Source organism: Arachis hypogaea, chromosome 13, assembly GCF_003086295.3.
Source record: "Arachis hypogaea cultivar Tifrunner chromosome 13, arahy.Tifrunner.gnm2.J5K5, whole genome shotgun sequence".
NCBI lineage: Eukaryota > Viridiplantae > Streptophyta > Magnoliopsida > Fabales > Fabaceae > Arachis > Arachis hypogaea.
Genome location: NC_092048.1, coordinates 79,320,765 through 79,343,762, shown reverse-complemented (window position 1 = coordinate 79,343,762; position 22,998 = coordinate 79,320,765). Strand labels below are relative to the sequence as shown.

Sequence of the window (22,998 nt, the reverse complement as noted above, 5' to 3'; positions counted from 1 at the left end):
CATGGTTTTTGCCTTCCCTTTCTCTCTTGAAGGGCAAGCAAAGACATGGTTTTATTCACTACCGGATGAGATTGCGACTAATTGGAATTTCTTAAGAAGAGAGTTTCTAGATAAATTCTTCCCACCGAAGAAGACCGACTACATCCGAAAGGAGATTTCAGGCATAATGCAAAGAGACCAAGAGAGTTTGTATGAGTATTGGTCTCAGTTCAAAAGGCTATTGGAATCTTGTCCACACCATGGAATGAACACTCACTTGCTCATTAGCTACTTCACCGGAGGTCTTTGTGTGGAAGATAGAAGATTGCTCACCGCCTCTAGTGGTGGTTCCCTTTCGAAAAACAAGACGGAGGGAGAAGCTTGGAATTTGATAAAGGATGTGGCCGAGGCTACACAATATACACAGGTGAGAAGTAATCCTCTCAAAGGTGTGGTTGAACCATACACTTCCGAATCAAGCCTAACCAAAGCACTTGGGGATATGACCACCATCCTCATGAAAATACAAAAGGACCAAAAGGAATACTACTCCATCCAAGCCGTCCAAGCCCCACCTCCAGTTGCTCAACTTGAAGGCCCTCCTAGGATTTGTGGTTTGTGCTCTAGCACCACACATTACACTGATCAATGCCATCAAATTCAAGAGGAACATGCCCTCGTAGTGGCCAATGTGAATTACAACAACCGCCCGCCCTATCCTTCTCAAGGCCAAAACAACTACCCTCATGGTGGTAATCAACATCAAGGGTGGAGGGATAATGCACAAGGGAACAATCAAAACCAAAGATGGAATAACTCTTTTTCTCATCACAACAACAACCAATCTTTATCTCAATACCACCATAACAACACCAACTACCAAGCTAACCAAGGTCACTCCAACCAAAACCAAAATAACTACACCAAATACCAAGCACCATACCATAGACAACAATCCAACCAAACTTCTCCATCTTCCACCAACCAAGTTGATGAGCTTAGAGCCGCCATGGAGAAACGGGACAAGAGTAACAAGGCTCAATTTGATGCCTTGGGCGCTCAATTGGCTAACCTCACTAACATGCTTTCAAAGATGGCCATGTCAAACCAACCCTCAACCCCCAACAACAACACCAGCCAACCCTCAAGCTCTTCTAACCTTCCATCCTAACCCCAACCAAACCCAAAGGGCGGTCTCAACGCCATCACTCTATGGTCGGAGACTATATTGGAGGAGATACCTCCAAAGGTCATGGAAGATATTCATGAGGAAGAAGTGGTTGTTGAAGCTCCACATGAGGAAGAGGAGGTAGACAAAAGGCATGAGGAAGAAGGAGTAAGCCTTAAGGAACCCAAGAGGAAAGCTATACTGGATGAGTCCATTCCTATTCCATTCCCTTCTATGGTGCAGAAAGCAAAGAAAATGCCGGAATTTGATTTGAACATGCTTCAAGAGTTCAAGAAAGTTGAGGTAACCATACCACTTCTTGATGCTTTTCAACAAATTCCAAAGTATGCAAAATTTTTGAAAGACTTGTGTACACACAAGGATAGGATAGGAGAATTGGAGACATTATCCTTGGGTAGTTTAATTTCTTCCTTGATGGAACCTATTCCAAAGAAATGTGGTGACCCTGGACCTTGTTTGGTGTCTTGTTGTATTGGTGGGCGTACTTTTTATGACTGTATGTGTGACCTTGGAGCTTGCGTAAGCAACATGTCACTTTCTATCTTTGTGCGGTTGAATCTAGCTCCATTAAAGAAGTCAGTGGCGAGATTTGCCTTAGCCGATAAAAGTGTGATCACGGTGATGGGAATAGCAGAAGATGTACTTATGGCGATCAAGGACTTTTACTTGAAATACCGCCAACAGAAAATAGAAGCTCATCCTCCGTTCTACTTGGTAGACCCTTCCTCAAGACTTCTAAATTCAAGTTAGATGCCTTCACCGGCACATATTCCTTTGAGGTTGGAGATAAAACTATCAAGTTCAAGAAAAAAATAGGCGAAAAAAAAAATAGAAAGAAAAAGAAAAAGCAAGCAGAAAAAGCCAATAACCCTTAAAACCAAAAGGCAAGGGCAAATAAAAAGGATCCCAAGGCTTTGAGCATCAGTGGATAGGAGGGCCTAAAGGAATAAAATCCTGGTCTAAGCGGCTAAACCAAGCTGTCCCTAACCATGTGCTTGTGGCGTGTAGGTGTCAAGTGAAAACTTGAGACTGAGCGGTTAAAGTCAAGGTCCAAAGCAAAAGAAGAGTGTGCTTAAGAACCCTGGACACCTCTAATTGGGGACTTTAGCAAAGCTGAGTCACAATCTGAAAAGGTTCACCCAATTATGTGTCTGTGGCATTTATGTATCCGGTAGTAATACTGGAAAACAAAATGCTTAGGGCCACGGCCAAGACTCATAAAGAAGCTGTGTTCAAGAATCATCATACTGAACTAAGAAAGTCAATAACACTATTCGAAATCTGAAGTTCCTATAGATGCCAATAATTCTGAACCTCAATGGATAAAGTGAGATGCCAAAACTATTCAAGAGGCAAAAAGCTATAAGTCCCGCTCATATGATTGAAGCTCTGTTTCATTGATAGTTTGGAATTTGTAGTATATTCTCTTCTTTTTATCCTATTTGATTTTAAGCTGCTTGGGGACAAGCAACAATTTAAGTTTGGTGTTGTGATGAGCGGATAATTTATACGCTTTTTGACACTGTTTTTAGTATGTTTTTAGTAGGATCTAGTTACTTTTAGGGATGTTTTCATTAGTTTTTATGTTAAATTCACATTTCTGGACTTTACTATGAGTTTGTGTGTTTTTCTGTGATTTCAGGTATTTTCTGGCTGAAATTGAGGGACTTGAGCAGAAATCAGATTCAGAGGTTGAAAAAGGACTGCTGATGCTGTTGGATTCTGACCTCCCTGCACTCAAAGTGGATTTTCTGGAGCTACAGAACTCGAAATGGCGCGCTTCCAATTGCGTTGGAAAGTAGACGTCCAGGGCTTTCCAGCAATGTATAATAGTCCATACTTTGGCCAAGAATTGACGACGTAAACTGGCGTTCAACGCCAGCCTTCTACCCAAATCTGGCGTCCAGCGCCAGAAAAGGATCCAAAACCAGAGTTGAACGCCCAAACTGGCACAGAAACTGGCGTTCAACTCCACAAATGGCCTCTGCACGTGCAACACTCAGGCTCAGCCCAAACACACACCAAGTGGGCCCCGGAAGTGGATTTATTCATCAATTACTTACTCATGTAAACCCTAGTGACTAGTTTATTATAAATAGGACCTTTTACTAGTCTTTTAGACCATCTTGGAACGCATTGTTCTTAGACCATAGGGGCTGGCCACACGGCCATGCCTGGACCTGCACTTATGTATTTTCATACGGTAGAGTTTCTACACTCCATAGATTAAGGTGTGGAGCTCTACTGTTCCTCAAAGATTAATGCAAAGTACTACTGTTTTCTATTCAATTCTTCTCATTTCGCTTCTAAGATATCCATTCGCACCCAAGAACGTGATGAAGGTGATGATTATGTGTGACGCTCATCATCCTTCTCCCTTATGAACGCGTGCCTGACAAACACTTCTGTTCTACATGAATTAAGCTAGAATGAGTATCTCTTAGATCTCCTAACCAGAATCTTCGTGGCGTAAGCTAGAATGATGGCGGCATTCAAGAGAATCCGGAAGGTCTAAACCTTGTCTGTGGTATTCTGAGTAGGATTCAATGATTGAATGACTGTGACGAGCTTCAAACTCGCGATTGTTGGGCGTTAGTGACAGACGCAAAAGGAGGGTGAATCCTATTCCAGCATGATCGAGAACCGACAGATGAATAGCCGTGCCGTGACAGGGTGCGTGAGCATATTATTCACTGAGAGGAGGGGATGTAACCATTGACAACGGTGATGCCCTTGCATAAAGCCAGCCATGGAAAGGAGTAAGACTGATTGGATGAAGATAGCAGGAAAGCAGAGGTTCAGAGGAACGAAAGCATCTCCATTCGCTTATCTGAAATTCCTACCAATGAATTACATAAGTATTTCTATCCCTATTTTATTATATTAAATTCGAAAACACCATTATCACTTTATATCTGCCTGACTGAGATTTACAAGGTGACCATAGCTTGCTTCATACCAACAATCTCCGTGGGATTCGACCCTTACTCACGTAAGGTATTACTTGGACGACCCAGTGCACTTGCTGGTTAGTTGTATCGAAGTTGTGACAATTATGAATTAAGATCAGAGCACCAAGCTTTGGAGCCATTACCAGGATTTGTTCGAGCCTGGAGATCACAATTTCGTGCACCAAGTTTTTGGCGCCGTTGCCGGGGATTGTTTTGAGTTTTCGGCAAGCTTTTGGTCCGGTAACATCAGTGCCAGATTCCCTTTTGATCCGGCAACAGCACCAAGTTTTTGGCGCAGTTGCCGGGGATTGTTTGAATTTGGACAACTGACGGTTCATCCTGTTGCTCAGATTAGGTAATTTTTTTTTTGTTTTCAAAAATCTTTCAAAAATATTTTCAAAAATCTCTCATCTGTTTTCGAAAAAAAATAAAAAAAAATATTTTCAAAAATTTATTCAAAATTTTTAAGAATGAATTCTAGTGTTTCATGAAGCCTGTGAATCCTGGCTGGCTGTAAAGCCATGTCCAAAGTCATTTGGACTGAGGCTTACAATTTGTTGTCAAGAGCAAATTAGTTGTTGCTCATCCACCTGCTGCTGATCCATGATCACCTGCTGAAGCTTGGCTGGCCATTGGCCATGTCTAGTGTTTTGGACCGGAGCTTTCATTGAAAGCTTGGCTGGCTAGTGAGCCATGTCTAATTCCTGGACTGGAGCTTTAGACTAACATGGCAAGATTCCTGGAATTCATGTTATAAATTTTGGAATCCTTAATTTTTCTTTTTCATATAATTTTCGAAAAATCCAAAAAAATTAGAAAATCATAAAAATAAAAAATATTTTGTGTTTCTTATTTGAGTCTTGAGTCATATCATAAGTTTGGTGTCACTTGCATATGCATCTTGCATTTTTTTCGAAAATATCATGCACTCATAGTGTTCTTCATGATCTTCAAGTTGTTCTTGGTAAGTCTTCTTGTTTGATCTTGATGATTTTTTGTTTTGTGTCTTTTCATGTTTATCATATGCATTCTTGAATTCTTAGTGCCTAAGCATTAAAGAATTCTAAGTTTGGTGTCTTGCATGTTTTCTTTGCATTAAAAATTTTTCAAAAATATATTCTTGATGTTCATCATGACATTCATAGTGTTCTTGGTGTTCATCTTGACATTCATAGCATTCTTGCATGCATTCATTGTTTTGATCTAAAAATTTCATGCATTGCATTTTTTTGTGTTTTTCTCTCTCATCATAAAAATTCAAAAATAAAAAAAAAATATCTTTCCCTTTTTCTCTCATCAAATTCGAAAATTTGAGTTGACTTTTTCAAAAATTTTTAAAATCAAGTTGTTTCTTATGAGTCAAATCAAATTTTCAATTTGAAAATCTTATCTTTTTCAAAATCTTTTTCAAAATCAAATCTTTTTCAAAATTCTTAGTTATTTTCGAAAATTCCAAAAATATTTTTCAAAAATCTTTTTCTTATTTTTGTACCAAATTTTCGAAAATAACATAATCAATTAATGTTTTGATTCAAAAATTTGAAGTTTGTTACTTGCTTGTTAAGAAAGATTCAAACTTTAAGTTCTAGAATCATATCTTGTGATTTCTTATGAATCAAGTCATTAATTGAGATTTTAAAAATTCAAATCTTTTTCAAAAACTAACTTCTGTCATATCTTTTCAAAAATATCTTCTTATCTTATCTTTTTCAAAAATATCTTTTCAAAATATCTTTTCTAACTTCCTAACTTCTTATCTTTTCAAAATTTGTTTCAACTAACTAACTAACTTTTTGCTTGTTTCTTAACTTTTTCAAAACCACCTAACTAACTCTCTCTCTCTCATTTTCGAAAATATCTTCCCTCTTTTTCAAAAATTTCTTTTTAATTAACTAATTATTTTTATTTTTTATTTTTTATTTCAAAAAAATTTTCGAAAATTTCTAACATTTTTCAAAAACCAATTTTCAAAAATCACTAACTCTTTTTCAAACTAATTTTCGAAAATTATCCCTCCCCCATCCTATTCTATTTATTCATTCATATCCTAACATCTCTTCTCACATCTCTTCCATTCGTACAGTTGTGTTTCTTCCTTACATCACATTCTTTATCTCCCCCTCTTCTTCTACTCATACAGGGATCCCCTTACTGTGGTATAAAGGATCTCTATTATTATTATTATTATTATTTTTCTGTGCCTTCTTCTTTGTCATATGAGCAGGAGCAAGGATAAGAACATTCTTGTGGAAGCAGATCCAGAACCTGAAAGGACTCTGAAGAGAAAATTAAGAGAAGCTAAAATACAACAATCCAGAGATAACCTTTCAGAAATTTTCGAACAGGAAGAGAAGATGGCAGCCAAAAATAATAATAATGTAAGGAAGATGCTTGGTGACTTTACTGCACCTAATTCCAATCTACATGGAAGAAGCATCTCCATTCCTGCCATTGGAGCAAACAACTTTGAGCTGAAACCTCAATTAGTTTCTCTAATGCAGCAGAACTGCAAGTGTCATGGACTTCCATCTGAAGATCCTTTTCAGTTCTTAACTGAATTCTTGCAGATATGTGATACTGTTAAGACTAATGGAGTAGATCCTGAAGTCTATAGGCTCATGCTTCTCCCTTTTGCTGTAAGAGACAGAGCTAGATTATGGTTGGATTCTCAACCCAAAGACAGCCTGAACTCTTGGGATAAGCTGGTCACGGCTTTCTTAGCCAAGTACTTTCCTCCTCAAAAGCTGAGCAAGCTTAGAGCTGATGTCCAAACCTTCAGATAGAAAGAAGGTGAATCCCTCTATGAAGCTTGGGAAAGATACAAACAGTTGACCAAAAAGTGTCCTTCTGACATGCTTTCAGAATGGACCATCCTGGATATATTCTATGATGGTTTATCTGAGCTATCAAAGATGTCACTGGACACTTCTGCAGGTGGATCCATTCACCTAAAGAAAACGCCTGCAGAAGCTCAAGAACTCATTGACATGATTGCTAATAACCAGTTCATGTACACTTCTGAAAGGAATCCTGTGAATAATGGGACACCTATGAAGAAGGGAGTTCTTGAAGTTGATACTCTGAATGCCATATTGGCTCAGAATAAAATATTGACTCAGCAAGTCAATATGATCTCTCGGAGTCTGAATGGAATGCAAGCTGCATCCAACAGTACTCAAGAGGCATCTTCTGAAGAAGAAGCCTATGATCCTGAGAACCCTACAATAGCAGAGGTAAATTACTTAGGTGAACCTTATGGAAACACCTATAACTTAACATGGAGAAATCATCCAAATTTCTCATGGAAGGATCAAAAGCCTCAACAAGGCTTTAATAATGGTGGAAGAAACAGGTTTAGCAATAGCAAGCCTTTTCCATCATCCACTCAGCAACAGACAGAGAACTCTGAACAAAATGCTTCTAATTTAGCAAATCTAGTCTCTGATCTATCTAAGGCCACTGTAAGTTTCATGAATGAAACAAGGTCTTCCATTAGAAATCTGGAAGCACAAGTGGGCCAGCTGAGTAAAAGGATCACTGAAATCCCTCCTAGTACTCTCCCAAGCAATACAGAAGAGAATCCAAAAGGAGAGTGCAAGGCCATTGACATAAGCGCCATGGCCGAACCTGTGAGGAGAGGAGAGGACGTGAATCCCAAGGAGGAAGACCCCCTGGGACGTCCAGTGGTCAATAAGGAGCTTCCCTCTGAGGAACCAAAGGAATCTGAGACTCATCTAGAGACCATAGAGATTCCATTGAACCTCCTTATGCCCTTCATGAGCTCTGATGAGTATTCCTCTTCTGAAGAGAATGAGGATGTTACTGAAGAGCAAACTGCCAAGTTTCTTGGTGCAATCATGAAGCTGAATGCCAAATTGTTTGGCATTGATGCTTGGGAAGTTGAACCTCCCTTGTTCATCAATGAACTAAGTGATCTGGATCAACTGACATTGCCTCAGAAGAGACAAGATCCTGGAAAGTTCATATTACCTTGTACCATAGGCACCATGATCTTTAAGGCTCTGTGTGACCTTGGTTCAGGTATAAACCTCATGCCCCTCTCTGTAATAGAGAAACTGGGAATCTATGGGGTGCAAGCTGCTAAAATCTCACTAGAGATGGCAGACAGCTCAAGAAAACAGGCTTATGGACAAGTAGAAGATGTATTAGTAAAGGTTGAGGGCCTTTACATACCTACTGATTTCATAGTCCTGGATACTGGAAAGGAAGAGGATGAATCCATCATCCTAGGAAGACCTTTCCTGGCCACAGCAAGAGCTGTGATTGATGTTGACAGAGGTGAAATAGTCCTTCAATGGAATGAGAACTCCCATGTATTCAAAACTCAAGGATCTCCCTCTGCAACCATGGAGAGGAAGCAGGAAAAGCTTCTCTCAAAGCAGAGTCAACCAGAGCCCCCACAGTCAAACTCTAAGTTTGGTGTTGAACTCCCATATCCAAACTCTAAGTTTGGTGTTGGAGAGTCTCAACAAAACTCTGCACATCTGTGAGGCTCCATGAGAGCCCACTGTCAAGCTATTGACATTAAAGAAGCGCTTGTTGGGAGGCAACCCAATGTTTATCTAACTTTTATTTTCATTGTTTTTCATATTTTCTTAGGTTCATGATCATGTGGAGTCACAAAATAAATAGAAAAATTGAAAACGGAATCAAAAACAGCAGAAGAAAAATCACACCCTGGAGGAGCATATGTCTGGCGTTCAGCACCAGAACAGAGCATGGTTCTGGCGCTGAACGCCCAAAATGGGCAGCTTCTGGGCGCTGAACGCCAGAACAGGCATGGTTCTGGCGTTCAACGCCAGAAATGGCACACAGATGGGCGTTGAACGCCCAAAATGGCCACCAACCTGGCGCTGAACGCCCAGAGTTGGGTACAAAGGCATTTTTACATGCCTAATGGTGCAGGGATGTAAATGCCTTGACACCTCAGGATCTGTGGACCCCACAGGATCCCCACCTACCTCCACTCACTTCTTCTCACCACTCTCTTTCACACAACCCCATAAACACTCTTCCCTAGAAACCCCTCACCAATCACCTCAAGCTCTCTTCCCCACTAAACCTTCACCACTCACATCCACCCACTCTTCCCAATAAACCTACCTCATAAACTCCACCTACCTTCAAAATTCAAAACCAATTTCCCACCCAAACCCACCCATATGGCCGAACCTTAACCCCCCCTCCCTACCCTATATAAAGACCTCCATTCTTTACCAAATTCACATAACACACCCCTCTACACTCTCCTTGGCCGAAACCACATCTCCCTCTCCCTCTCTATATTTCTTCTTCTTCTTCTTCTATTCTTTTGTTTATTGCTCGAGGGCGAGCAATATTCTAAGTTTGGTGTGGTAAAAGCATAGTTTTTTTGTTTTTCCATTACCATTGATGGCACCTAAGACCGGAGAATCCTCTAGAAGAGGGAAAGGGAAGACAAAAGCTTCCACATCCGAGTCATGGGAGATGGAAAGATTCACCTCCAAAGCCCATCAAGACCACTTCTATGATGTTGTGGCCAAGAAGAAGGTGATCCCTGAGGTCCCTTTTAAACTCAAAAGAAATGAGTATCCGGAGATCCGACATGAAATTCAAAGAAGAGGTTGGGAAGTTCTAACAAATCCCATCCAACAAGTCGGCATCCTAATGGTTCAAGAGTTCTATGCCAATGCATGGATCACCAAGAACCATGATCAAAGTAAGAACCCGGATCCAAAGAACTATGTTACAATGGTTCAGGGGAAATACTTAGATTTTAGTCCGGAGAATGTGAGGTTGGCGTTCAACTTGCCATACATGGAAGAGAACGCACGCCCCTACACAAGGAGAGTCAACTTTGATCAAAGGTTGGACCAAGTCCTTATGGACATATGTGTAGAAGGAGCTCAATGGAAGATTGACTCCAAAGGCAAGCCGGTTCAACTAAGAAGATTGGACCTCAAGCCTATAGCTAGAGGATGGTTGGAGTTTATTCAATGCTGAATCATTCCCACTAGCAACCGGTCTGAAGTTACTATAGACCGGGCCATCATGATCCATAGCATCATGATTGGAGAAGAGGTGGAAGTTCATGAGATTATATCTCAAGAACTCTACAAGGTGGCTGACAAGTCCTCCACTATGGCAAGGTTAGCCTTCCCTCACCTCATTTGCCATTTATGTTACTCAGCTGGAGCTTTCATAGAAGGAGACATTCCTATTAAGGAAGAAAAGCCCAACACTAAGAAAAAGATGGAGCAAGCAAGAGAGCCCAGTCATGGAGCTCAAGAGGCGCAAGAAGCTCATCACCATGAGATTCCGGAAATGCCTCAAATGCACTTTCCTCCACAAAACTATTGGGAGCAAATCAACACATTCCTAGGAGAATTGAGTTCCCATATGGGACAACTAAGGGTGGAACATCAAGAGCACTCCATCATGCTTCATGAAATAAGAGAAGATCAAAAAGCAATGAGGGAGGAGCAACAAAGACAAGGAAGAGACATAGAAGAGCTCAAGGACATCATTGGTTCCTCAAGAAGGAAACGCCACCATCACTAAGGTGGATTCATTCCTTGTTCTTATTTCTCTGTTTTTCGTTTTCTATGTTATGTGCTTATCTATGTTTGTGTCTTCATTACATGATCATTAGTAGTTAGTAGTGACTATGTCTTAAAGATATGAATGTCCTATGAATCCATCACCTCTCTTAAATGAAAAATGTTTTAATTCAAAAGAACAAGAAGTACATGAGTTTCAAATTTATCCTTGAACTTAGCTTAATTATATTGATGTGGTGACAATGCTTCTTGTTTTCTGAATGAATGCTTGAACAGTGCATATGTCTTTTGAAGTTGTTGTTTAAGAATGTTAAATATGTTGGCTCTTGAAAGAATGATGACTAGGAGACATGTTATTTGATAATCTGAAAAATCATAAAAATGATTCTTGAAGCAAGAAAAAGCAGCAAAGAACAAAGCTTGCAGAAAAAAAAAAGAAGAAAAAAATAGGCGAAAAAAAAAATAGAAAGAAAAAGAAAAAGCAAGCAGAAAAAGCCAATAACCCTTAAAACCAAAAGGCAAGGGCAAATAAAAAGGATCCCAAGGCTTTGAGCATCAGTGGATAGGAGGGCCTAAAGGAATAAAATCCTGGTCTAAGCGGCTAAACCAAGCTGTCCCTAACCATGTGCTTGTGGCGTGTAGGTGTCAAGTGAAAATTTGAGACTGAGCAGTTAAAGTCAAGGTCCAAAGCAAAAGAAGAGTGTGCTTAAGAACTCTGGACACCTCTAATTGGGGACTTTAGCAAAGCTGAGTCACAATCTGAAAAGGTTCACCCAATTATGTGTCTGTGGCATTTATGTATCCGGTAGTAATACTGGAAAACAAAATGCTTAGGGCCACGGCCAAGACTCATAAAGAAGCTGTGTTCAAGAATCATCATACTGAACTAAGAAAGTCAATAACACTATTCGAAATCTGAAGTTCCTATAGATGCCAATAATTCTGAACCTCAATGGATAAAGTGAGATGCCAAAACTATTCAAGAGGCAAAAAGCTATAAGTCCCGCTCATATGATTGAAGCTCTGTTTCATTGATAGTTTGGAATTTGTAGTATATTCTCTTCTTTTTATCCTATTTGATTTTAAGCTGCTTGGGGACAAGCAACAATTTAAGTTTGGTGTTGTGATGAGCGGATAATTTATACGCTTTTTGACATTGTTTTTAGTATGTTTTTAGTAGGATCTAGTTACTTTTAGGGATGTTTTCATTAGTTTTTATGTTAAATTCACATTTCTGGACTTTACTATGAGTTTGTGTGTTTTTCTGTGATTTCAGGTATTTTCTGGCTGAAATTGAGGGACTTGAGCAGAAATCAGATTCAGAGGTTGAAAAAGGACTGCTGATGCTGTTGGATTCTGACCTCCCTGCACTCAAAGTGGATTTTCTGGAGCTACAGAACTCGAAATGGCGCGCTTCCAATTGCGTTGGAAAGTAGACGTCCAGGGCTTTCCAGCAATGTATAATAGTCCATACTTTGACCAAGAATTGACGACGTAAACTGGCGTTCAATGCCAGCCTTCTACCCAAATCTGGCGTCCAGCACCAGAAAAGGATCCAAAACCAGAGTTGAACCCCCAAACTGGCACAGAAACTGGCGTTCAACTCCACAAATGGCCTCTGCACGTGCAACACTCAGGCTCAGCCCAAACACACACCAAGTGGGCCCCGGAAGTGGATTTATTCATCAATTACTTACTCATGTAAACCCTAGTGACTAGTTTATTATAAATAGGACCTTTTACTAGTCTTTTAGACCATCTTGGAACGCATTGTTCTTAGACCATAGGGGCTGGCCACACGGCCATGCCTGGACCTGCACTTATGTATTTTCATACGGTAGAGTTTCTACACTCCATAGATTAAGGTGTGGAGCTCTGCTGTTCCTCAAAGATTAATGCAAAGTACTACTATTTTCTATTCAATTCTTCTCATTTCGCTTCTAAGATATCCATTCGCACCCAAGAACGTGATGAAGGTGATGATTATGTGTGACGCTCATCATCCTTCTCCCTTATGAACGCGTGCCTGACAAACACTTCTGTTCTACATGAATTAAGCTAGAATGAGTATCTCTTAGATCTCCTAACCAGAATCTTCGTGGCGTAAGCTAGAATGATGGCGGCATTCAAGAGAATCCGGAAGGTCTAAACCTTGTCTGTGGTATTCTGAGTAGGATTCAATGATTGAATGACTGTGATGAGCTTCAAACTCGCGATTGTTGGGCGTTAGTGACAGACGCAAAAGGAGGGTGAATCCTATTCCAGCATGATCGAGAACCGACAGATGAATAGCCGTGCCGTGACAGGGTGCGTGAGCATATTATTCACTGAGAGGAGGGGATGTAGCCACTGACAACGGTGATGCCCTTGCATAAAGCCAGCCATGGAAAGGAGTAAGACTGATTGGATGAAGATAGCAGGAAAGCAGAGGTTCAGAGGAACGAAAGCATCTCCATTCGCTTATCTGAAATTCCTACCAATGAATTACATAAGTATTTCTATCCCTATTTTATTATATTAAATTCGAAAACACCATTATCACTTTATATCTGCCTGACTGAGATTTACAAGGTGACCATAGCTTGCTTCATACCAACAATCTCCGTGGGATTCGACCCTTACTCACGTAAGGTATTACTTGGACGACCCAGTGCACTTGCTGGTTAGTTGTATCGAAGTTGTGACAATTATGAATTAAGATCAGAGCACCAAGCTTTGGAGCCATTACCAGGATTTGTTCGAGCCTGGAGATCACAATTTCGTGCACCAGAACCTCAGCTTGAGGCAAAGAGTGAACTGAAGCCTCTTTCATCTCACTTGAAGTATGCTTTCTTAGAGGACAGCCAAAAGTTTCTGGTCCTTATCGCTAGTGAGCTTTCAAGTGAAGAAGAAGAAAAGCTGCTAGATGTCCTAAGAAGGTACAAGAAGGCAAATGGATGGAGTGATGTGCATAAACTTGATATGCTACGATTTAGGAAATTGCACGATCGGCAAAATTCCTTCCGGCAAGTGCACCGGTTATCGTCAAGTAAAAACTCACAAAAGAGTGAGGTCGAATCCCACAAGGATTGGTTGAGTGAGCAATTCGGATTAGAAGAATGTTCTAGTTGAGCGGAATCAAGATTTAGATGAGAATTGCGGAATGTAAAATTTGCATGAATTAAAGAGCGAGAAGCTAAATTGCTGAAATTAAAAGGGATGGGGGTGATTGCATGAATTTAATTGCAGAATGTAAAGAGAAAGTGGTAAATCAGAAATGGGGAGTTCATTGGGTATTAGGAGATATTGAGATCTCCGAATCAAAACAACTTTTATCCCTTCCTCAACCAATGCATTCATTGAATTTTGCTTGGCAATCTTATATGATTGGATCCCAATCCCTTGGCTCACCAATTCTCTCTAAAAACAAACAAATTCCCAATCCCTTGGTTTAAATGTTCATAAGAAGAGATGATGCTCGATCACTGATTATACCACACAGTTTCATGAACCACAATTTGGTAGGATTACATGTCACAATATCCATCCAAACCCCAATCCAATTCACTGTGAGAAAGCTTCTCTAGCATGAATCCTCCATTCCTTTCCCAAGGTTCCGAAGGATTCCAATTATGGGTAGTTTCTTTCCCAAGACAACTACCCAATGGAATTAGATCGAGAAGCTTTCTAACAAAATTCAAGAGAAAAGATTGAAGAAGAAGATAAAACTATTATTGATTCATTGAATTACAATAGAGCTCCCTAACCCAATGAAAGGGGTTTAGTGAGTCATAGCTCTGAATTCAATTACAAAACTAAAAGAAAATGATCCAAAGTTCTCTCTATAAAAAAAGTGTCAACTAACTTAAATTCTATCCTATTTATACACTTTCTAAATTGAGCTTCTGTTGTATTTCTTGGGCTTTGAGGCCTTTCCCTGATTTCCTTTTGCTTTGGGTTTATGGTCCATAATCCTAATGAGGCTGTGATCCAATTCTGTAACATTCATTGAGCAAACTTAGTGATAAACAAGTAATGACACAAGACTCAACAAATTGAAGCTCCAGACTCATCAATTCTTCAGGCCCAATCCCATAAACCATGATATTCAATTGGGTTTCATACCATAATAAGTTTAAGTTAATGTTTGTGCTCAAATGCTAACTTAAACTTCAATATATTTGGCCCAGAAACCCTTTCGAAAAGTGGTGTTTAAGTTGAAGTTTAAGTTTCAGTTTTAAGGTTAAACTGAAACTTAAACGTGGAAATGGAAGAAAGCAACCCAGGAGTGTGAAATGTCGAACACGTTTAAGCTTCAGTTTAAGGTTAAACTGAAGCTTAAACGTGGAAATGAAGAAAGCAACCCTGGAGGAGCAATTGGGTCGAACATGTTTAAGCTTCAGTTTAAGGTTAAACTGAAGCTTAAACGTGGAATTGAGAAAGCAACCATGGAGGAGAGAAATAGTCGAACACGTTTAAGCTCCAGTTTAAGGTTAAACTGGAGCTTAAACGTGGAAATGCTCTTGGTGCCTTTCTTACTTCTGGCGTTTAACCTCCAGTTTAAGGTTAAACTGGAGGTTAAACGTTGAAATGCTTCTTTGGTGAGAATTTGTGTCGAACACGTTTAAGCTCCAGTTTAAGGTTAAACTGGAGCTTAAACGTGGAAATGCTCCCTTGGTGAAATTCTCATTCTGGCGTTTAACTTCCAGTTTAAGGTTAAACTGGAGGTTAAACGCCAGTTCCAGCATTTCCTAGCCTTCATGATTCTGGCGTTTAAGCTCCAGTTTAGGCTTAAACTGGAACTTAAATGCCATTTCCAGCATTATATGGCTTGGTAGTTTAAGTTCCAGTTTAAGCTTAAACTGGAACTTAAACTCCACATGTGATATTCAAGCTTCCTTTATTGATTTTGTTGCTTCCTTGCCTAGCCTCTTCTTCCCTGAAATCATCCAAACAATTGCATCAAAGTCTTGCAAAATTTCATGAGAAATCTTCCATTCATAGCATTCAAGTAATATAACTAAAAACTCATGGAATTTGCATCAAAATCATACTGTTTGGATGGTTCATTGCTTTGTTATTCATTTAACCATTCTTGGTTACTTTAAGCTCAAGAAAATGCATAAAACAACTAAAACTAACAGAAAAATGCTAGTGAAACTAGCCTAAGATGCCTTGGCATCACAACACCAAACTTAATACTTGCTTGTCCCTAAGCAAGTCCTGAGTTATTTGAGAAGAAAGTATGAAACAGAAAGCAATTACATTGGCTATAGTAGCAAGCATTTGAAGTTCATCAGAAGGGTTTTATGCAGAAAGTTGCAGCATCACTTTTTCATTCTTATCAGGTAAGATTATCACTTTTTCATTGCATCCATCAAACACTGCTATGGCCTCTTGTTATTCTTATGTCCTTGGCACTTTTCTCTTCTTTGCTTCTCTTTTCTTTTTCTTAGAGCTCCTTTGCTCCTTGTTTGCTTAGTGTCATGTGTTGCACAAGCCTTTGGCATTTTCTTTTTCTTATCAATGCACTACACTATCCACTCCAGGCATTTTAGTTCACATTTCTTCTTGAGACATTGGTGCCCAGCACCTCTTTGTGTGACTAAATGTTTTGTATTTAGGTTGCTCTTGATAATGGACTTTTGGTTGATAATCCCGGGTTAGTTAACCCAAGTTACCAAGTGTTGAAACACTCCTCAGAACCTATTCATCCAAGCATATCCTTAATACATAAACACCACAGGCATTTGTCTCAGAAGTTCAAACCATTGGTGCCTAGCTTATTTTCTCAATTTTTTTTTTTGCTTTTTGGTTGCCCTTTTTCAGTGGCTTTTTCTTCTTCTTTTTCTTTCTTTTTCATGGCCAAAGACATGTATTCATTAAGATCCATAGACAGTATTCAAACTTCTACACAAAAAATGATAATTATACACTCAATTTCCAGTGATCTGACTAAACAATCAAGCATGCATACCACCACTTAATTCTACTTGATTTGTCACTAATTAAGCCAAGTTACTTTTGTTCAAACTTTTCTTTTATTTTTGGAAACAGAACAAGCATGGCAAGCATTTGTTTAAGAAGGTGAAGTTATATCCAAACATCTAGGCATTCACTTTATTCAAAGCAATAAACAGACAAACATACTAAAAACTTCACATTCCAGAAAGATTCAACAATTACAGTTTAAACCAGGACAAGCATGCTTTTGTTTGCCTTTTAAAGAATGGTCAAGGAACACCACCACCTTGTGAAATTTCTTGTTTTCTCTTTGTTGCTTCATGTTCTTTCTCAGATCCTTGTTTCCTTTCCTGCAAAGAGTGATGAAGTTGCTTGCTTCTCAAGCACTTGAGTGGTTAGTTCAACTATGTATGGGCAAGTATCTGAGTCTTAAGTTGGTGTGTGAACACCAAACTTAGTCTCCTACTTACTCCTCTGCTCTTTGAGTCCTTGAATTCTCCTTGGAATGAAGTTGCTGCTAAGGATTTTAAGCATTTCTGTGATTGCTTAGAATGGTTGTTCCTTTCATATAATTCAAAGGTTGTTGTGTTCAGTTGATCTTTATGGTGGAACACCAAACTTAGAGTCACACATTCCCCTTTGAATTATTGATCCATGAATTCATTGTTTGGTGTGAAACACCAAACTTAATTCTTTGCAATGCACAGAAACTACTTCACCCTTTTTATTGAAACAAATAAAAGAAACAGCAAAGGAGTATTACCTCAGGTTGGGTTGCCTCCCAACAAGTGCTTCTTTAACGTCACTAGCTTGACGGTTGTCTTCCTCAGTTGAGGTGATATTTAACCTTGTCCTTCTCCTCCACATCTCCCAAGTAATGTTTGAGTCTTTGACCATTCACAGTGAAGGTTCGTTGTGACTTTTCTTCCATGATTTCTACTTGTCCATATTGGGAGACCTTGGTGACAAGGAATGGTCCAGACCACCTTGATTTTAGCTTCCCTGGAAATAGCTTCAGCCTAGAATTGTAGAGCAATACTTTTTGTCCTTCTTCAAATTTCCTTGGGGCTATGTTGCTGTCATGCTTCTTCTTTGCTCTTTCTTTGTAAATTTTGGCATTCTCATAAGCTTTAGCTCTGAATTCTTCCAACTCTTGAATTTGCAACATCCTTCTTTCTCCAGCAGCTTTGCTGTCCAAGTTCAAGATTTTTAAGGCCCAGAATGCCTTGTGCTCCAACTCCAGTGGCAAATGGCAAGCTTTTCCATATACTAGTTGGTAAGGAGACATTCCAATTGGTGTTTTGAAAGCTGTCCTATATGCCCAAAGAGCATCATCTAGCTTAATCGACCAGTCCTTCCTTGAAGTTCCCACAGTCTTTTCCAGGATTCTTTTGAGTTCTCTATTAGATATTTCGGCTTGCCCACTTGTCTGTGGATGGTATGGTGTGGCTACCTTGTGTTTGACTCCATATTTTAGAAGCAATGCCTCTAATGGTTTGTTGCAGAAGTGGCTTCCTCCATCACTGATGATTGCTCTTGGAACCCCAAAACGGCAAAAAATGTGTTTTCTGAGGAAGTTCATGACTACCTTATTATCATTGGTTGGAGTTGCTATTGCTTCAACCCATTTGGAGACATAGTCTACCGCCACAAGAATGTAATTATTTGAGTATGAGGTGGGAAAGGGTCCCATGAAATCTATCCCCCATACATCAAATAATTCAAGTTCCAGAATGAATTGTTGTGGCATTTCATTTCTTCTTGGCAGGTTCCCCGCTTTCTGGCATTCATGGCAGTGCTTCACTAGTTCCTTTGCATCATTGAAGATAGTGGGCCAATAAAAACCGCACTGCAACACCTTAGCTGCTGTTCTTTCTCCTGCGAAATGTCCTCCATAAGTGGAGCCATGGCAGTCCCATAAGACTTCCCTTCCTTCTTCCTCTGATATGCATCTTCTGAGTATGCCATCCGAACATTTTTTGAACAAGTATGGTTCGTCCCAGATGAAGTATTTGGCATCATTTACCAATTTCTTCCTTTGATGCTTGTTAAATTCCAACGGCAAACTCCCAGTGGCCTTGAAGTTTGCTATGTCTGCAAACCAGGGTGCTTTGTGAATTACCATGAGTTGTTCATCAGGAAAACACTCATTTATATGTGTGCTTTGTGCGCTTCCTTCTTCACATGGTATCCTTGATAAATGGTCTGCTACCTTGTTCTCTACACCCTTCTTGTCTTTGATTTCTATGTCAAATTCCTGCAACAAAAGAACCCATCTAATAAGTCTTGGTTTGGATTCTTGTTTAGCAAGTAAGTATTTTAAAGCTGAATGATCAGTGAAGACAATGACTTTAGATCCAATGAGATAGGATCTAAATTTGTCAAATGCAAAGACTATTGCCAAGAGTTCTTTTTCAATGGTTGTGTAATTCCTTTGGTTATCATTCAAGACTTTACTGGCATAGTAAATCACATGTACTAAATTGTCTCTCCTTTGTCCTAACACTACCCCAATAGCAAGGTTTGATGCATCACACATCAGTTCAAAAGGTAAGTTCCAATCAGGTGGGGTAATGATAGGTGCAGAGGAAAGTTTTTGCTTCAAAAGTTCATAGGCTAGCATGCAATTTTTATCAAATACAAAGGGTGTATCAGAGACAAGCAAGTTACTCAAAGGTTTGGCTATTTTAGAAAAGTCTCTAATAAACCTTCTGTAAAAGCCAGCATGTCCCAAAAAACTCCTAACTGCCTTGACATTACTCGGTGGAGGTAGTTTTTCAATGAGTTCCACCTTAGCTCTGTCCACCTCAATGCCTCTATTAGAGATTTTGTGGCCAAGGACTATTCCTTCTGTGACCATGAAATGACACTTTTCCCAGTTTAATACTAGGTTGGTCTCTTGGCATCTCTTAAGCACCAAGGCAAGGTGGTGTAGGCAGCTAGGAAAAGAATCTCTAAACACAGAAAAATCATCCATGAAAACCTCAATAAATTTTTCAATCATGTCCGAAAAGATGGACAGCATGCATCTTTGGAAAGTGGCAGGTGCATTGCACAATCCAAAGGGCATGCGTCTATAAGCAAAAACTCCATATGGACAAATAAATGATGTTTTCTCTTGATCTCTAGGATCAACTACTATCTGATTATAGCCTGAGTATCCATCCAGAAAGCAATAGTAAGCATGTCCTGCAAGCCTTTCAAGCATCTGATCCATGAATGGGAGTGGGAAATGATCTTTTCTGGTGGCTTCATTGAGCTTCCTGTAGTCTATGCACATCCTCCACCCAGTGACAGTTCTTGTGGGTATGAGTTCGTTCCTCTCATTTGGCACCACAGTTATGCCACCTTTCTTGGGAACTACATGGATAGGACTAACCCATGGGCTATCAGAAATGGGGTAGATTACCCCTGCCTGCCATAACTTCATGACCTCCTTTTGTACCACTTCTTTCATGACGGGATTCAATCTTCTCTAAGCTTGAATGGAGGGTCTAGCATCCTCTTCTAACAAGATTTTATGCATGCATATGGATGAACTTATCCCCTTCAAATCGGCTAGGGTCCATCCAATGGCATCTTGATGAGTTTGTAGCACCTTGATCAATTCTTCTTCCTGTTCTTGGCTCAGGGCAGAGCTAATGATAACAGGATGGCTCTCATCACTACCCAAGTATGCATACTTGAGATTAGGTGGCAATGCTTTGAGCTCAGGTTTTGGTGCTTCCTTCTCTTCTTTCACTCTCTCTGGCATGCTTAGCATGGTTGTTTCAGCAGCCTTGATGTCACTAACTTCAATATCCTTGGTGAACTCCTCCTCTGCCACTTCCTTTGTTGTTTCCTCAAAGGCTTCTTGCACTGCAATGTCCATTACATCCACCCTCATGCATTCCTTTAGTGATTCTGATGGATAGCTCATTGCCTTGAATACGTTAAACACCAATTGCTCATCATGCAGTCTAAGAGTGAGTTCACCCTTTTGGACATCTATGATGGCTCCAGCAGTAGCCAGGAAGGGTCTTCCCAGGATTATCGAAGCTTTGGCTTCTTCCTCCATATCTAACACCACAAAATCGGCAGGAAATATGAAATCTCCCACTTTCACCAACAAGTCCTCAACTATCCCATGAGGGAATTTAAAAGTTCGATCTGCCAATTGGAGGGCCATTCTTGTTGGTTTGGTTTCCTCAATCTTCATTCTTCTCATCATTGTTAGAGACATCAAATTGATACTGGCCCCTAAGTCACACAAGGCCTTCTCCACCATGACTTCTCCTATGATGCAGGGGATTTGGAAACTGCCTGGATCCTTCAATTTCTGAGGCAATTTATGTTGAATGATGGCACTGCATTCTTCAGTTAACAACACAGTTTCCTCATTTCTCCAGCTTCTCTTCTTGGTCATTAATTCCTTTAAGAATTTTGCATAGAGTGGCATTTGCTCTATTGCCTCAGCAAACGGAATGTTGATTTGAAGCTTCTTGAAAATTTCCAAGAATCTGGAGAATTGGCCATCCTTTTCACTTTTCATCAAACGTTGGGGATATGGTGCTTTAGGTGTATAAGGCTTCAGGACCTCCTTTTCTTTTTCTTTTGTTGCAGACGGTGTAAAAGATTGTCCTTGTTCCTTGTCTCTCACATTTTCCTTTGCTTCATCCTCTGTGGTTTCCTTTGAGATCTCCTTTAGATTCTTTCCACTTCTGAGGGTTATGGCCTTACATTCTTCCCTTGCAATAGTCTTGGCAGCATGAGAAACGCTTGGCCCAGGGGTTTGCTTAGACAAATACACAATTTGATTTTCTAGCTTCTGGATGGCAGCTTCTTGGTTTTGCAGGTTAGAATTTACTTCTTCCTTAAAGGCTTTCAATTCGGTTATGTCTTGACTCATGGTTGCAAGCATTCCTTCTATCCTGTTTAATTGATCTTGAAATTGTTGGTTCGGATTAGGTTGGGTAGGTTGATTATTTTGGCCATGATATGATGGTTGGGAGTAAGTGTTTTGTGTGGCTTGGTATGATCTTTGGTTGGAGTTTTGGTATGTGGACTTGTTATGTTGGTTTTGCTGGTTTCCCCACCCAAAGTTTGGGTGGTTTTTCCAGCCTGGGTTGTAAGTGTTGGAATGTGGATCATATGGTTGCCTTTGTTGATTTCCTACATAATTGGCCTCTTCCCAATCACCTCCTTCAGTGCTTACTTCCTCTTGATCTTGTGTGTGTATTGCAGCCACTTGCTTTGTTTCTAATTTCCTGGTGAGCTCTGCTAGTTGCTTGGCAAACACCTTGTTTTGGGCTAAAATTGTATCAACATGGTTCAGCTCCATGACTCCCTTAGTGTTGTGTCTCTCTGAAGCATAGTAGTACTCATTCTCAGCCACTGTCTCAATCACTTCAATGGCTTCTTCCACAGTCTTTTTCCTGTTCAATGAACCTCCTGATGAATGGTCTACAGCCTTCCTTGATTCATAAGAAAGTCCATCATAGAAAATATGCAATTGCACCCAGTCATGGAACATGTCTGGTGGGCATTTCCTTGTCAAATCCTTGAATCTCTCCCATGCCTCGTAGAGAGTTTCACCATCTTGTTGTCTAAACGTCTGAACCTCAGATCGAAGCCTATTGACCTTTTGTGGGGGGTAAAAATGTGCCAGAAACTTGCTTTCCACCTCATCCCAGGTTGTTAGGCTCCCCCTTGGGAATGATTCCAGCCACTTAGCTGCCTTGTCCCTAAGTGAAAATGGGAACAAGAGCAGTTTATAGGTATCTTCCTGGACTCTATTGGACTTCACAGTGTCGCAAATTCTCAGGAATTTTGTGAGATGTTGGTTTGGATCTTCATTAGCACTCCCACCAAATGAACAATGATCCTCCACAAGTGATATTAGCTGTGGTTTGAGTTCAAAATTGTTGGCCTGAATGGGTGGTTTCTGAATGCTGCTACCACAATTCCCAGAGGTTGGGTTTATGTATGAACCAAGAACCCTCCTCTCAGGAATGGCATTGTTTCCATCAGCCCTCTCATGGTTGTGAACTTCTCTATCCATGTTGAGATCTAAAGCTTCCTCAAAATTGTCCTCAGATTCTCCTTCAGATTCCTCTTCTCTCAGTACTCTCTTCCCTCTTGCTTCCCTTCTAAGTCTATGAAGGGTCCTCTCTGGTTCGGTATATGGAGGAGTTGATGTCTCTCCTCTCCTACCTGTCATACAAGAACACAGCACAGGCACCAAACAAGTGAAATACTCTTGGTTAATGGAAGAGTATGGTTAGAGCAGTTGAGGAATTAATTCAAATAGTTAGTGAGTCAGTGAGTTAGTTGCTTGAATTTAAAGGCATAAAGAAAGAAAGCATGTAACAGAGTGCAGAAATTAAAATTCAACAAG

At 40.0% G+C, this 22,998-nt stretch overlaps 2 non-coding genes across 2 annotated transcripts; one reads left to right on the top strand and one right to left on the bottom strand.

The window, feature by feature from the left end:
- Positions 1 to 6,869: 6,869 nt before the first annotated feature.
- Positions 6,870 to 6,977, bottom strand: LOC112739564 (small nucleolar RNA R71). Its single transcript, XR_003170496.1, has one exon. It is a non-coding gene; the product is annotated as a small nucleolar RNA R71 (small nucleolar RNA).
- A 15,155-nt stretch (positions 6,978 to 22,132) lies between these two features.
- Positions 22,133 to 22,236, top strand: LOC112739803 (small nucleolar RNA R71). The gene has a single exon (XR_003170741.1). It is a non-coding gene; the product is annotated as a small nucleolar RNA R71 (small nucleolar RNA).
- Positions 22,237 to 22,998: the final 762 nt, after the last annotated feature.